Raw genomic sequence first — 16,133 nt, 5'->3', positions numbered from 1 at the left:
AGGTACTTGGTCAATTCAGTCTGGAAAAGCACATAATTTTCTCTTCATGTGATATATAGACACATGACAAAGAAGAGAGTCGTGTTTGGTGCAGCACATCTCTGAAGTGATCCACATGTGATTAGGTATCCATGTACCACAGACTCCATTGGATTATTTTGTGTATAGCCTAGCTGACCAAGCAAAATGCTATCAGACTGTATAAGCCAAGGATCTTACATAGCAGAGCTTGGAAAGCTATGAAACACAGAGAACTCATGCCATACAGAAACCCGTTGCTGTTTTCCTTCAGATCTTTCAGGCAGATTAAACACTGTCCTGGATGAATCTGGCAATAATCTATCAGTTTTCATAAGGATTTTAAGTTTTTACAATGCCTTTAAAATCTTTGATGCCTAAAATCAGAAGATTGTTTGCTAGTAGGGCAGCCAGTGACAATATTTGTCTTTCTATGAATGGTGAAATACTGCACAAGGAAACAGTTTGTGTTCTTAGGCTGAAGAAAAGTTGTTCCTCCAGACGGTTTTGTGACATGTACTTTTGATCACTGATGCAACGTATCTCTCAAGCACACGACGGATGGTTAAGCAAGTACATTTCTGGCAGTGTTTGTGGGGATTTACACATCTATCCCTCATTCTTAATGATGTGATTTTCTCTTAATCTCTTGCGTGGTACTACTGTACAAACACAGAGTCATTCTACCTAGGTAAGTCCATGTGTATGTACATGTACAAGGGCTGCTCCAAAAGTAATGCCTCCTATTTTACTATGTCAACCCACCATGTCGGTGATGGATGTTGATTTTATGGCAGTAGAGGCTGAACTAACACTCCCTTATGCTTTGTTACTGTGCAACAGATGGCAGCAGAGTGGCAGTCTTACAAAATGGCATCTGGCATGGAAGTGTGGATGAAGCAAAGATGGGTAATTGAATTCCTCCACATGGAAAACATGGTACCCATTGGCATTTATTGACACCTGCTAAACATTTCCGGAGACCAACCAGTGGATGTGAGCACAGTGAGATGGTGGGTGGTGCGTTTCAGCAGTGGTGACAGCAACAGCAGGTCACCTCCACTTGTGCAGATTTTTATGAGCACAGCATGCAGACTCTTGTTTACTGCTGGTAGAAATTCATAGCTGATGGTGGTAACTCTGTTGAAAAGTAGTATTTTGCAGCTGAGAATTTGCTCTATCAAATAGTGTTAGTACGCTCTTTCTATCTGTTATAGTTTTCATGGAAATAAACAGGAGGCATTACTTTCAGAGTAACTAATGTGCTTGACTGTATTATCCTTTGTCTTTTGGGGAATGCTTAACTATGACTACAGGTAGATTATTCAAGCAATGAGAGAGACAGAGATGGGACAAAGTCTATGGATTTTTTTTTTAAGTGTCCCCTGGAAATAAATGTTTGATATTAGTGAGGTAAAATGATCTCTAATCAAACAGCAAACCTGGGAGCCTTGCTGCTTTTTTTCAGGATTGACCAAATCAGTTTGAAATCTGGGAATTAAGACTCTTCATTCTGCCTTATTGTAAACATTAACAGTCTTCCCTCAGGTTTGAGTTTATGAGGATTGCATATCTTCCACAGAACTGTAATTCGTAGGGGTTAAATTAATAGGAAGGAACAGTTATTAGTTGTCATTTGAATTAGTTTCCTATCTACCCCATGTTTCTGCCTACATGGTAATTTCACACCTTGAACACGCAATGGAAATACTGCTGCCCTGCAGTACTGAGTGCTTATACCTTCTGGCATGATGCCATTATACAGGATCCTCTGTTTCTGAAATCAGTGCAGAAAGTCAAATTTCATCATAGGTTGCCTGATAACATGTCCATGAAAGGCTATACCCTTTGCCGTGTTGAACATTACACAAAAGATGGAATAATTTTTCCTTGGAAGAGGATAGCCGTGTTTTTGTGGAAGAAGTATGGGGATCTGAATCTGCTCTCTAATGAACCTGGGAGATCATACGCATGCTCGTGACTCATCCTTCTTGATATTTGACACTGTTTGTTTAAATTGCACAATGTACTGATCCCACCATGTACCAACTGTTTCCTTGTGTTATCCGTCTGGATCTGTTGTCGTGCCTCTTCGTGCACGCATACTAAACAGTGAAGCCAAGTGACACTAATTGCTAATTCCATCCTCCAGTTTGACAGGGCACTCCTATATTATAGTTGCACAAAAATAAACAAATGGCTCTAACTTCAGTCCGTACATTGTCAGCAGGTTTAATGCTGCAAGTAAGCAGTTTCTTCTGATAACTTAATTTGGAGGAACTGCTTTTCATTTCCTTGCAGATCAGCCACCTGAATATTCTGCTTATCTGCTGTGTTTGAAACTTTTCTAGCAGGCAAAAACCACCAGTTTGAACTCTCAGTTCCAAGAGCATTAGGGACTAGGAGGTACTGACTGCTGAGCAGAGATCTGTTAGTGAGCGATGTAGAAGGCAAGTGTCTAAAATCCAGACCCAGACAAATCAAATTAAACCTCTGTTTCTAAATGCAGTTGAAGTTTTAGTGCCTGGAATCTATTGCTGAGATGTGAGGCAATGGGTTAAGTGAGCAGGCCAAAAACTATTCCTGGGTGCAAGAGGAAGAGCAAGTGTATAAGCCCACTGGAACTTGCATGCTGACAAACTTGCACCTGACAAACTCCAGGTCACTCTGGCTCCAGCTTCCAAGGTCCTATTTCAAGACTCAAGAAGGCCAAGTAGGTGTTTTCCTTTTCTTTGGAATAGAACCAAGCCTTGCGGAAAGCATTTTTCCCCTCTGAGTTTATGCTAAAAATGCTACAACATGGAGTAAGGAAGCATTATTGCCTAAGAAACTGTCTATGAAATAGTCTTTGCAATACTGAAGCCTGATTAGCAGGGAGAATACAGAAAGTATTACAAGAAACATTTTCTGTAGGCGTTTGGTGTCTACTACAAGTTATTAATTGTTTTAACCATCAAGGCTTATTTTCTGTGCTCATGAGAATACGGTTAGCATATCTTTAACAGACATCATGCTGTCTGTGTTAGCATTGCTAAATGTAACAGGCGAGTGAGCCGCGCAGGCAGTAATCTTTGATTTATCCAAAAGGTGTCCAGATTTTTCTTGGTTCACTTGTTTTCTTCCTCTTGTGTACTTCCTCAGATGAGCATACAAAGTAGGAGGTTAATGCACACTGCATCAAAGAACAGGCATACCTGAGTCTACTGTGAATGTTTGGGTTCTACAGCAAAAGCAAAGTACTTCATGAGCCACACTGGCTTTGCCAAAATCATTTGTGTCCATCTAATAGTCCTGTACTGAACTGTACCAGATAGCAAATGCAGTATTTTTTTAATTATTATTTATTTTTTAACATAGCAAGTGTCTCTTTTAGATAATTCAATCCAAGTGAAATTGTTTTCAGACCCAGAGAAAATTGCTTGATGTCTGGTCATTAGTATAGTTCAAAGCTGGAGCTGTTCTATAGATACTTAGCATTTGGAGCAGTGCGTGGAACCAGTTAGGGAGGAGAACACGGTGTACTTCCAATCAAGAAACCTCTCTGTGAAGCAGGGGATAAGTTAATTTCTGGATTTTCTTTTTTTTTTAATCAAATCGCAGATGTTCTTTTTCTTATTAAAGTTACAGAAATATCTTCATCCTCTTTAATTGGTAATGTTAAAATGTTCATTTCAGTGAAATTTCTGACTCAAATGTCAGTTATTTGTGTTCTGATGAGCAATTTCTGGTTGACTAAAAGGAATCTGTAGGCTGGTATAATTTGTTGCAAAGCTACTTGATAGGGCAAGCTGATTCATATTTTCCTTGCTAGGGTCATCCTTCACTTTCTTGGCTGTTACATTATATAACTGCAATACTGCTAATGCATTTATGTAACACGAATTGCATTTTGCAGTGGAACAGATATGTGTGCAATGTGTAACTGTAATAATATCCAGCCTCTCTTCACAGTGGTTATTTGAGCAGTAAAATAGAATCTCTCTTTATGGCTTCACCTTGGTGAACCTGAGGTTGTTTGTGAGGCTGATAGTGAAAATCATGGCAAGAACATTCCAATTTGTTATTGATTCAGTGGAAATAATCCCTCAATAATATATATATACATATATATATATGTATATATATAAAAATTTATATGCTTGGACCCGCATGTGTCAACAGGAGAGGGTACTCTGCAGGCAATTACAAAGGCTGTCTTAACAGATGCCCTGAAATGAAAGGTCTCAGGAAAGCTACATCAGAACATGGAAAACCCATTTTGAGGACCTGTCTTGCAGACTGTAGTGCTGTTCTTGACCCTGTGTCCCAGTTCAGCGGGAAAGAGGCACCCTGCCCTTCTTAGGGGACCAGGCTCAGCTACTGTGCAAAGTGCACAGCAGTTGACACAGAGTGGGCTGCCTGGAGAGCCCCTCTCCCATGGAAGCAGTTGGTTTTCCTCATGCAAAAGTTGTGCACCTCACCTGAAATCACTGTTAAAAGGCAGTCTCCTCTGCATGGGCACCGTAAGACTGAGCATTTTGAGGAGTAATGTGTGACAAAAGTGTCACTGGCATTTGGTGTTGAACTGAAATGCTTTATTTCAGTATAACTATAACCTTTTTGACTGAGTGATGTCGTGGAGGTATTCAGGTTATCTTCTAAGGGGGTACTGGTCTAGTGATTGGTGACCCTGTTTATGGCAGGCGGTTTGAAACTGGATGATCTTTGAGGTCATTTCAACTCAGGCCATTCTATGATTCTAAGGTTAGGGATTACCTAATACAGATGTATAGCTGTGTAGGACATATGAATGCTTTAAGGTGGGAGGAAACTGGTCACAGTGAAGCAGCTGCAGACCAGTAGGAGCAGTAGATTTTGATTTCTCCAAGTTCACTCGTGGGTTATTGAACTCTCTTAGTTTTCTATGACTGATCCTTTTTCTTTCTATAGACTGTGTAGTACATTGGTTGATTGGTGAAGGGAAACCATTTGAAAAGCACTGATCTGTGAACAATGCACAGTGAAGTTTTTGCCATAAAAATTGCCAAGGATGTCTCCAAGCTCATATAAAAACCTACTTTCTTCCAGAAATGTCTTCAGCTTCTGAAAGCGCCCTCTTCTGCCAATGAGCTGTCAGGTTCTACTGCAACACTTACGTGTTGTGGTATGATCCCATTGCTGTGACTGGCAGTATCAGGCAAAGAAGCTGCAGAATTGCAAAGAGCTACCCAAAGTCCAAAATAAGAGGTGAATTACCCACCTGCTGAGATTCACGCTATTTGGTGGCTAATAGCTCAAACATCTTCCACCCTGTAAACATGTTTATACTGAGCTTAACAGGTGAGGAAAGTATTTTTTGGAGTATTTCTCAGAACGGATCTCAGATTCTTTGGTCTCTGTTAGAAATTTACTTCGCATTCCTTCGTACACCACTATAACTTTTAATGAATATATTAGACAAATGCCTGCTAGGGTGGTTTGAGCACTGCTGATCCTGCATAGATGACCTCTCAGAGTCTGTTTCATCCCTGTTTCCTCTGATACCGTGGCTTTCTAGGCTCACTCTTATGAGTTTCTAAAAATGTTTGAAGATTAATGGTTAGCAATGAAATTGCTAGTTCCACAGAGCATTAAAGCAGCTGCAATACAATAGGATTGAAAATTTCCAGCAACTTAAAGTATATTGAATTTAGAGAAAGTAAATTGCTTCTTGTAAACTTTACTGCTGTGTAATTGTATAACAATTTTTTTAGGAATGTTCCCTGAGAACACAGAGGGTTTTTCTTCCTCTTCCTTTTTTTTTTTTTTTCTTTTTTCCTGGGAGTCCAACTGAAACTTCTAGATTAATTATACAAGATTTGTTATGTAAGATCACAAATAACAAACCTGTTCGCTATTTTTTGTGTAAATAATAAAAGCCTCGTGGAAGCTGTCATTGCCTGCAATAGGAGCTACAGAAATAAAATGGAATGGAGAAATGCCTGGTCACACTCATGTGTCCGCATAAACTAAATCAAGGGGCACTTAATTGAAAGGCCGTAGGACTACAGAACAGAGTAGAGGCAAAAATCCTTTTGTAGGAGGATGCCCAAATGCTTTTTCCCCTCTGAGTGTACCTTTCTGTGTTGCTACTATTGCTGTGTTACGTGATTTCTCTGTCCTTATCTGTGGTCTCCCCCCACTCCTCCGTTGTTTAATCAGAGGTTTTCAGGTAAGGGCACATTACCACATCTACGAAAAATGTTTTGCTGCCATGTGATTTGGTAGTCAGTCATTACCTTGCTATCAGATAAAGCCTATCTGATTCAAGCGTTTTATTCACTCTTGAATAAACATTTCTGATAATTTTATTTTTGTAATGGGAATAACTGAAAGAGTAAAGCTCAGCTATTGCCCTTTGGAGGCATGCCAGTTTAGAAGGCGCCATTTTATTTCCTCTCAGCTCTCTAGTAGGGTGTAGGTCGATTTTATTTTATTTTTCCCCCTTTGTGGAATCTTAGTGCTGTTCCTCGCTGTAGCAAGGTGAGCTTGTAGCCTGGTGGAGATCCAGATGCAGAATCAGGGGAGCATTTGCTCCCTCTCAGAAGCCACAATATTAGCTGTGCAATTGTGAGTTTGACAAGCAGGAGTCAATGGCAGCAGGGATCTGTGCAGGCTTTCCACATTGCTGCAGTGAACAGCTGTCTGTTCTCCCTTCCTTCTCACATACAGCACCACAAGATGTCAGGGATGTAAGAATCCTCCTGCTCTGTTGGGGATGAGCAGAGTTCTCGTGTGCAAACTATGGCCATGTCAGAAGCATTGTTAGGCATGAAAGAACTTTGGTTTTATTATTTTTTATTTTCTTTCAAGTATGAAAATATCAAACATCAAACTTCAGTGTCAAAACTTACTTCACAGAGGAAAAAAATATAGAATTAAGAAAAGCCTTTTTTCTTTTGAAGGATCTTAATGTTTAATACTTTCTGTCCTCTCAAAGACAGGTTTTAAATGTTTTCTCCTCATTATTATTATTATTTTTTCCTTAAATGAGCAAAATAATTTTGGGGTAAAAAAAAGACAATTCCCAAATTAATTACATTTTCTAGAACTTTCCATTCTTATTAGCCAGAAGAAAATGGGAAGAGAAAGAGGATTTTTCATTTTCTGTAATATGCTTTTTCATGTATCCATTTTAATTGAAGTTACTTCAGCTTTTCAAATAAGAAAAAACTTTCCAAGGGAAAAATTCCACCCTTTTTCAAGGTTTGACAAAAAACTTCAACAAACTTTGGCTGGAGTGGCAAATATCATCATGTAACCAGTGTTTCCTTTCTCTTTATTCATTGCAATTCAATTAACTTCTGAAGTTGTTTTTTTTTTTTTTTTTTAATTGCAATTGAATTTACAGTGGCCCACTTTTTCCCACTCGTGATAGAACATTTGATCTGATTTTCCTGGGAAAATGGGCTGGTACAAATATATAAAGGAAGCAAGATTTCACCAATATTTTGAGTGAAGTATTCCATCAATAATCTTAAAAGCTATGATGTTAACTGCAGATAGAGTGTGTCCTTAATTATTTACTTCACTACCTTTGCTGTTACCTGTTTTCATTCAGATCCCTACTATTAGTGGGCCAGAATTCCCTCTTTCACCCTTGTCCAAAATCTTCCACTCTTGATTTCTGTACAAATTCTCTTTAATACCTGGAGTGTAATGTCTTCCTTCTCTGATCTAGCCGTCAAGCTGCAGTCCTTTTTCTTTGGCACTTTAATGCTGATATGATGAAATGAAGTGATAATTTCTTTAGCGTAGTTGGAAGTTATGTGGGAACACGTATAACAAATCCATTACACAGGACTGGAGACAGGAGTGCAGTGTTGACAAAGGGCAGGGCTTCATGATAGTGTTTGTGTTAGCTCATTCTGCTGCTGGTAAAATTCAATTTGCAATTTCTATAAACTGGGTCTGAATTCAGGTTGGTGATTGCAATCAGGTTGGCTGGCACTAACGCCGAAAAGTATTGTCTCTAGAGAGATAAGCTGGGCTGGGCTGATTGTTACAAGGGATGGTTAAATTCAGGCAGGATAAACAACAAGCCCTAGAGCAAGACAAGAGTACTTGTGTTCTCTTCCTCCTTTTAGTTTTTTATGTTTTCCATAAACTCTTGTAACTTTTTTTTCCCCCCGAATGTTCATTGTTCCTATTATTAAGAACTGCTTGACCTCTGACTGAAACTACTGAGAAAAGAAACACCAATTGAAGGACAATTCTTCAGAAGGGTAGCAGACTCTCTTTATGATGATTATTGTTCCAAAAAGTTAGAATGGTATAAAATGCAAGCTCTCTTATTTTCAGTACGTTAAGCATTCACAGTACAGGTTGTTGAAACATCTTGCATCCTCAGCGTGCCTCTAGGCCTTGGTTTTCTTGTAGGCTGAAGGAAAAAATGTTATTTACAAGCTTCTACAAAGTGGTTTGAGATCTAGGCCTGTGAGCACTGTGCACATGTCAAAGCACTGAAGTTAATGACGTTACAAAACCCAAACCTAAACTCACTCCAGAGATATTTTCAAGAATGGTACGAAGGCTTAATGAAAGCAAAAGACTCCAGAAGGGTGTTTATTTCTTTTTTCCGATATTTCCTGGTGAATCTTTTCCTTAACTGCTGCTTATGATGAAAAGACCACCAAATATGTTTGTCTAACATGGGTAGGTAGGTAGGATGGTGATCTTTCTTTTAAAAATGGTTATTTGAAAGGTGATAGATGATCTACTGAAGGACAAATGAGATAGGAATCTGAAATCACATGGCAGTTTTTCCTAGGGGTGATGAAGTATCCTTTTGTTAACATTTCGATGGTTGCGTAGTTCATCAGATTGGGTCAAATGGGTGTATCTGGTGTCTGGCAGTGAAAAAGCATCTGTTCTATGGTGACCAAGGGGTGACAAAGCCTCTAATCAGGTGAGGAGCGCTGGTGGACAGGTGCTTTCCTGTGTCCTCCAACATCTATGAACTCCAGGGCTTTTAAAGGAAGTTTACACAAAAGTTGCATAAACATTTTTTTTTTCACAAGCTCTTTCCAAGTGTCCTTTGGAAACATACCTGTGAAGCTGATAAAGCATAATAGCACTGGCTTTGTCAGAGCAAGTTTTTCTTTTTTCCCAAGAATTCCCGTCTTCACTTCTGCAAGTTTAGCTTTCTTAAAACCAGCAGCGTGTGTACGTGGTTGTGTCTCAAAGATACAATCATCTGTAAAACATCTCCTTAAACAAACAGCCCCCTCCTACAAAAGGCAGGTATGCCAGGGGTCAGATGGGTCAGCTCTTTGTTAGATTTTTGTTCTCCCTGCAGTTGGGCAAATTTCCCATGTGAGATTTGCCTATGTACACGTACTTATATATATACATAGCTACCTATAAATTGGCTGAAAATATATACAGATTTATGTTTATGTGGACATGTACATCTGATGTTTTTTCTGCTAAGCCATAGACAAGCTGTAGTAGACACAAAGCAAAGCCAGTAAGTTTCCAGACAGTCTTGCAAGAATGCAAAGTCTGTTATGTATTAAGTGGATGGAGTAAAAGAGGTCACAGTTTATTGTTTGCTCTTGTGTTGCTTGCTCACTTTCGCCAGGGTGGAGAGATGCTTTGGAAGGCAAGAGTAACTGGTAGAAGAGATTCTTGTAAGCAGATGAAATAGGGGTGATATGAGATCCGCCTGTTATCAGAGGTGCTGTTTTTATAGCAAAGGTGTGATGGCTTCTGGAATATGCTTCTTTCTATACCTGTTGAAGAGCTTACATTTGTGCATATTGGGCCTCTGCAAAATGTTTCGTTTCCCATTGTCACTGGCAGCACACGGCAGCACACCAGTGAGCTCTCATGATTGCACCAGTGAGGGTCAGTACCTCACCCATGTGTCTTTGTCTCAACAGAGAGACTTGGGCATTTGTCTGGGAGTGCCATGGAAAAAAAAAAAAAAAAGATTTTTTTAACTGTATTAGTTGCATGTGAGAGCCAAAACATTTTGCTGGGGAGCTAAATATGAACAAACGCCACTGTGGTATGTGCGCTCTACTTAGTGCATCAGGAGGTTGTTTAGACATCTTGAAGGGAGTGGAGAGTGGATTGCTGAGGTCTGTGTAACATCTGTAGTTTATATGAAATAACTTGAACAGTAGGGTCAGATAGAGAAAGATAGGAAAGCCAGCCTGGTGAATCACAGAATGACTTCTTGCTATTCTGACAGGAACATGAAATGAGCTTGTAAACATCTGTGTAAGTGTTTATCTAAGTATTGAAGGCCACAACAAACCTGGACGATCTCATCAAACCCAGTAAAGTTGGAACACTTCATCTGTGAGCAGTTCAGCTCTCTTTTGCTGTTACTGAGCTGTATCAACCAAATAGGAATGATCAGGAATTATTGACAGGTGTGAAGGAGGAGATCATGTGAGCAGCTGCATGTACCCTTTCCCATCAGCACATGACTCCCTTACAAATGTATTTTATTTGATTGCTGCAAGTGAAAAACAGGGATAGTAGTGATAGGAATAAGGAGGGAGGAGCAGTGAAGTGGTCCCACCAGCTGCGCTGAGACTAGGGAGCTGTAGCAATTATGTTTCCCAATTCAACAGGTCTGGATAAAAAGCTAAGAGATTTTCATCCTTGTATTTGTACGTGTGTCCCCTTTCCTCCTAGGGAAGGGGTAAGAGGGCAGTCTTTGTTTTCCTTATAAGCAGAAGGATTTGGAACTCCTGAAAGTATCTTGGCAATTTAAACCCTGTTATGAGCCCGAGGACGCTAGAGAAGTTGAAAAAGAAAACCCAAAGGAAAACAGGAATTACACAAATGGATTTCACACTCCCTCCCTAACTCCACTTATTATTGGAGGATTCTGGGAAACTTCTTTCTGCCCCTCCAAAATGCAGTGCAGTCTGCACTCAACATACCCACATACCTAAAAAATTCTCTTTATTCGGACTTAGTGGGGTCTCTCATGGCCCCAAGGAGATGAGGTGTAACATCCCATCAGCTCTAGTTCTGCTAGAACCGCGTAGCTGGTGTTTCTCACTCTTCCAGCCTGGTGTGGAAACCATGAAGCAGATCTTTCCAACAACGGCAAGAGACACCTTCCCCCACCTGCTTTCGTGGCAGACTGGATGCTGAAAGAGCTGCCTTCTCCCCCTGTCACAAAGGTAAAACAGCACCTTTTTCACATTGGTCATGCAAGAATATGTCCAAACCTTTGTGATTTTTCAAGCTGTCTGTGAGTGTTGGTAAAGCTGGTACCTGTTAACTAATGGCTGGTATTTGAGACTTCTCCATAAAGGGTTTGCTTAAAAATCTGAATGTTTGTCCTTCAACAGACCATTCATAGTGGTAAAAATGAAGAAAGAATAGGTTGAACAAATTGTCCTAGAAGACAAGGCATACAAGGAGCTGTTGAGGGAACTTGGTTTTATTCTGGAGAAAAAAAAGCTGAGGGGAGACCTCACCACTCTCTACAACTCCCTGAAAGGAGATTGCAGCGAGGTGGTATTGGCTTCTTTTCTCAAGCAAAAAGTAGTAGGATGTGAGGCAACACCCTCAGTCTGCACCAGGAGAGGATATCTTCCTGGATATCAGAAATAATTTATTTATGGAAAGCATGGTTAAGCACTTGAATGGGCTGCCTGGGAAAGTGGTAGAGTTGCGAGTCATGGAGGCATTTAAGAGATGTGTGGATGTGGTGCTTAGGGACATGGTTTAGTGGTAGACCTGATAGTGTTAGATGATGGATGTACTTGATGATCTTAAGCGTCTTTCCACCGTAAACAATTCTGATTCTATTTTAAATCAATCTCCAAGCAGCATGCCTTCTCAATCCTTTCTGAACTGATTTCAAGTTATTGTCATTTTCTTTGTAAATGAGATAAGAATCATAAGAATTTCTAGTTTAAAATACAGTGGTATGATATAGGTGGCAATAAAATATAGCCTTCCAAAGAACAATTAATTCCTTATGAGGTTGCCTCTCTCTGGAAGAATCAATAGCCTAATGACCACAAGTGTCTGAAAGCTGTATCCAGGTATTCTTAAGATGCAGAGAAGAGAACATTTCAGTTCAAAGTGGGGGACTATGAACAAACTAGACTGTATCCTGATCTGTCCTTGGTTCTTTCTAATCTAGATCAGAAATCCTCCTGGAGAACACAGGTTAGTTAAATCAAAACTCTTGATTCAATAATGGCATGAAATACAATAACTTATGAGATACTGGAGGTCAAAAGTAATAGTTTAGAAGATTTTCTAGTCACAGGGGCTGCACACTGTGAGTGAAATCTGTTAGATTTTGGGCAGAAAAAAAGCTTAACAGAATAAAAAGAAAATGAAATCCAGGTTGAGAAAAAGAGAATTGAACTGTGTCATCTGCATTCCTGTTTGAAATCTGTGAGGTTTCTTTGTTGCTTTACTAGATCCAAGCCTGTATGAGAAAAACATCTTTCCTCATAGTGTCTCCTACTATCCAGTTCCTAGTTATCGTTCAGCAAATCTGAAGCCAGAGTTGTAATAGTAGATAAACGGCATCTACCAAAAAGCAGAGTGAATGTTTGCAAAGCCAGTCCAAATAATGGTAAGCAGCAAGTTTATGTCTCCCAGCTCCTTACTGAAAATGTCTGGTAATGGAATTCCAACCTAATCTCATTCTGGTTATCCAGATGATGACCCTTTTCCCCTTTCCCCCTCAGAGGATGGATGAGGGCTAGTGACAGGCACTGGACTCTCCTCACCATTGCTGAGCACTCCTTCCCTCTCCTAGCTGCAGATATCCTTGCGCTTGTCCTTTGATACTGCAGTATCAAACTGCAGAATAATCCTGCAGTAACGCTGCAGAATCTGTTGCACAAGGGGGTTCCTGAAGTGGCAGGACTTGTATATGCAATGGACTTTGATCCAGCAAGCACTCCCCTCAAATCACTGAGTCACGCACGCATAAACCTTTATCGTGGTACTGTGTGTAGACAATTGCAAAGAGCTGTCAATTCAGTTTATTAGAAAGGAAAGTTTTAAGTAGTTTACAGGAAAGCACTACTACCCCACATCAGAGAAAGACGGAGACTAAGCCTCAAGCTTTCTTGGTACAGGAAGCCTGGAGATATGAAACATCACTTGATGACAACTACGAGTTGTTCATATGTAAGTGGGTTATTATAATGCTGAAGAGACTCCCGAGGCATCAGAATAACACCAAAAAAGATCTTGAAAAAGGTGGGAGTGGTGCTGTTGACTCTTATTACTTTGACATAGCCCAATTCTTCAGCAAAATTTAAGAACAAAAGTACTTCTGTAAGGGAAAGAGTATATTAAAAACTGCTGAGCCTTTGGAAGGAAGCAAATGCCTCAGGCAAAGTTTTACAAATAAGGCTTATTTAACAAGTAAAAATTTACTCTTCTTCTTGACCCAAACATAGTATTACTATCTGTAATCTTGTTGCAGCAAAGTGCTTTTCACAACCAACAGTATTTATTGCATACATTACAGTTAGAGATGCCCCATTCACTGTCTGGATGCTTGCCTGAATAGTCTCGTCGGGTGTACTATATTGAACTCTCACATGATTGTCACTGTAGGGAATGTTCCCTGTGGTTTGATCTCATGACACTTGAAATTTGCTTTGAATCTGTCATTCTGGATCTTGCAGTTTAAATAGTTGTGCTTTGAGTGTATGTACTGGAGGGGAGAGAACTCCAAGTTTTAAAAGTGAAGTTCTCTGTCTGTTTACATTCAAATATACAAGACGTAGGAATTCGGAAGCAATTAATTGCAATAATAATTTTAGCTGTTTATTTCAGAGGCATATCTGCCTGGTCATCTACATACTGGGTTGTACAGCCATTCTTGGTGAGGGGTGATCTGATGCAGACAACTGGTTTTTCTGGTGCTCATGTGACCTGCATGGACTGAAGCGTTGGTCTGTGCAGTTTCCTATATCATTTTTCTTTGAAGCTTGGACATACCTTTGCTCAGCTGTGCAGATTGTACTTGTCTTTTTTTCACAGTTGTTTACCATGTTCTCTCTTTTCGCACCTAAATAAGACAGAGTGCTTTCATTGTTGGTTAAGATTTCTGTACCTAACCAGCTGCAGGTTGATCTCCAAAAGTAGGGCATCCACAATGGCAGATGGAAAAGGAAAGAGATTTTGGTTGTAAAGATGAGATGCAAGTCAGCTCAGCATCCAAATTGTGTTTTTTTTTTTTTTTTTCTTCTATCCCAGCCACTTTCACACCTATAGGGCTTGTTGCCTTCAGTAGCTGTGTTGGGGAATTTGTCTCTCTTGCTCTCAAAAGGGAAAGGAAATTCTCAATAGGGAAAGGTTGTTTATCACTTCAACTGTCTAGGAGTCTGACCAGTTAATGTTGTTGCTTATGAATTCAAGCATGAGAATACATTTCACAGTTCATATGAAAGTTTTGCTACATTGACTGTTGGGTTCTTGTGGCTGTTAGTGATGCAATCATGTTGGGGAAGGTGCAGCTCCAGGCAAAGCAGCTTTTCTTTGAACTCCTGTTACAGCTATTAAAAATAGGTCAGGGTAGAGAAAGGTAGGACTAGTTTTCACGAGTATATTAAAATAATTCATCTTGTACTTAAGACAGATACATGAGCAGAGCTATAGTGATAGAGCATGTCTCATGAACATTAACAGATATTTTCAATCAAAACCAGTTGGACATAAAATATACAGTATCATACACCAAGTGAGAAGGGTTAAGAATCTGACATTTCCCGTAAATAATTCCTTCCATAGCTAGTTCCCTTTTTTTCCACATCCCTACCCCTAAAGAAAACAGTCTGGCTGCCAGCTTCTGGCTTTGTTTAATGGATTGCTTTGCACAACGATAAATTAAAAATGAAGTCCCACAATAGTAAAGGCAGAGGTTTCAGAGATATGAAGGAGGATTATAAACTAAGCCAAAGAATGAAACTGATAAATACTGGTTGGTAGAAGAATCAGCTGTTTGGGGCTACTGTCTGAACAGCATTAAGGCTATTGATTAACCAAAATGACAAGTGGATAACTACTATGAGCCTCACACATGAGGAGGAAGTAGTTTGCTTGTTAAGTTGAGTTACACTTTTACCCAGTGCCAAATTAGTGTTATATAGACGAGTTCAACTCAGTTGATTTCACGTGTATTTGTGTACCTCACTGTTTTTGTGTGTTTTATAATGTGTCTTTCTCCATGGAAGGGCAACATAATTTTTTTCATAAATGTGTAAGAAATGTAAGAAACCTGAAATCTGTTGAATATTGGATCTAGATATGAGGATAGAAAACTTTGAGTTCTTGTTTTTCTCACATCAGAAAAAGATACTTAAGTGGTAGGAAAGCTTTGTGGTGCCTTTCATCTTGTTGTTTACCTCATTTTAATTAGAGATAAAATATACCCAGAAATTTCTGCTGCCTTGACTGTACCAAAACCTCATCTTGGTGGCCTTCTTCATGTTTTTCTTTCTAAGTGACCTAGGATTCTACCACAGAGGGAATAAAGAAGCGAGGCAAATATAGAGATGCTAAGGAGCAAAGAGGGGTTTTTAGGCAGTGGGATTGACTCTGTGTTCTTTGTTCATCCTGAGACTGATACAAAGCTACTCAAATGTTCTTGACAAGGTTATCTCGGAGTGATATGAGTTCTAATGATAGTCCTTTTTGCTAACACATGAATACATCATTGATGCAGTCATAAATCACTTTCAGAGTTAGTGCTGCACTTGCATGCTCTCAAATAACTTAAGAAACAGCCCTCTTTACCATGTGCTTTGACCTAATTATCAAAAATACATATTTACTTTAGCAATTTTTAGATTATCTCATTGTTTTTCCTTCCCAAATATACAGCAAATGATGTTGGTTGGGTTTTTTGTTTGTTTGTTTTTAAAAAGCACCTGATCCACAATTCCCTCCTCTGTACGACTGCAGAACTTGTATGATTTGTGTGAGGATGTGTTTTTGCTGAAAACATGATCCAAAGGTACTTTTCACAAATGCCAGCAACAGTTTGACGCATTGCTTTAATTTGTTGTGGCCATTATGATTGCTATGATATTTTTGAAACTCCCAAGGTATGACCCTGACCTGTGTTTGAGCATGGCCAGTTCAGA

The 16,133-nt window shown here is 39.5% G+C and overlaps 1 protein-coding gene across 18 annotated transcripts in view; it reads left to right on the top strand.

The window, feature by feature from the left end:
• The window catches only part of EXOC2 (exocyst complex component 2), a 366,065-nt gene that overhangs the window by 87,928 nt on the left and 262,004 nt on the right, over window positions 1–16,133 (top strand). The window contains exons 1-2 of one of the 18 annotated variants that reach the window (XM_046924345.1): window positions 2,377–2,731; window positions 11,068–11,183. The exons of 15 other annotated variants lie outside the window; for them this stretch is intronic. The gene's annotated coding sequence lies outside the window, so the exon portion shown is untranslated. Of the gene's footprint in view, window positions 1–2,376; window positions 2,732–11,067; window positions 11,184–16,133 lie in introns of those variants that run through there. 2 more of the 18 variants (XM_046924327.1, XM_046924341.1) reach the window with 2 other exon arrangements.

Source organism: Gallus gallus, chromosome 2 (genome assembly GCF_016699485.2).
Source record: "Gallus gallus isolate bGalGal1 chromosome 2, bGalGal1.mat.broiler.GRCg7b, whole genome shotgun sequence".
Lineage (NCBI taxonomy): Eukaryota > Metazoa > Chordata > Aves > Galliformes > Phasianidae > Gallus > Gallus gallus.
Note: the sequence above shows the minus strand (reverse complement) of the source record. Positions and strands in the feature narration are given on the sequence as shown.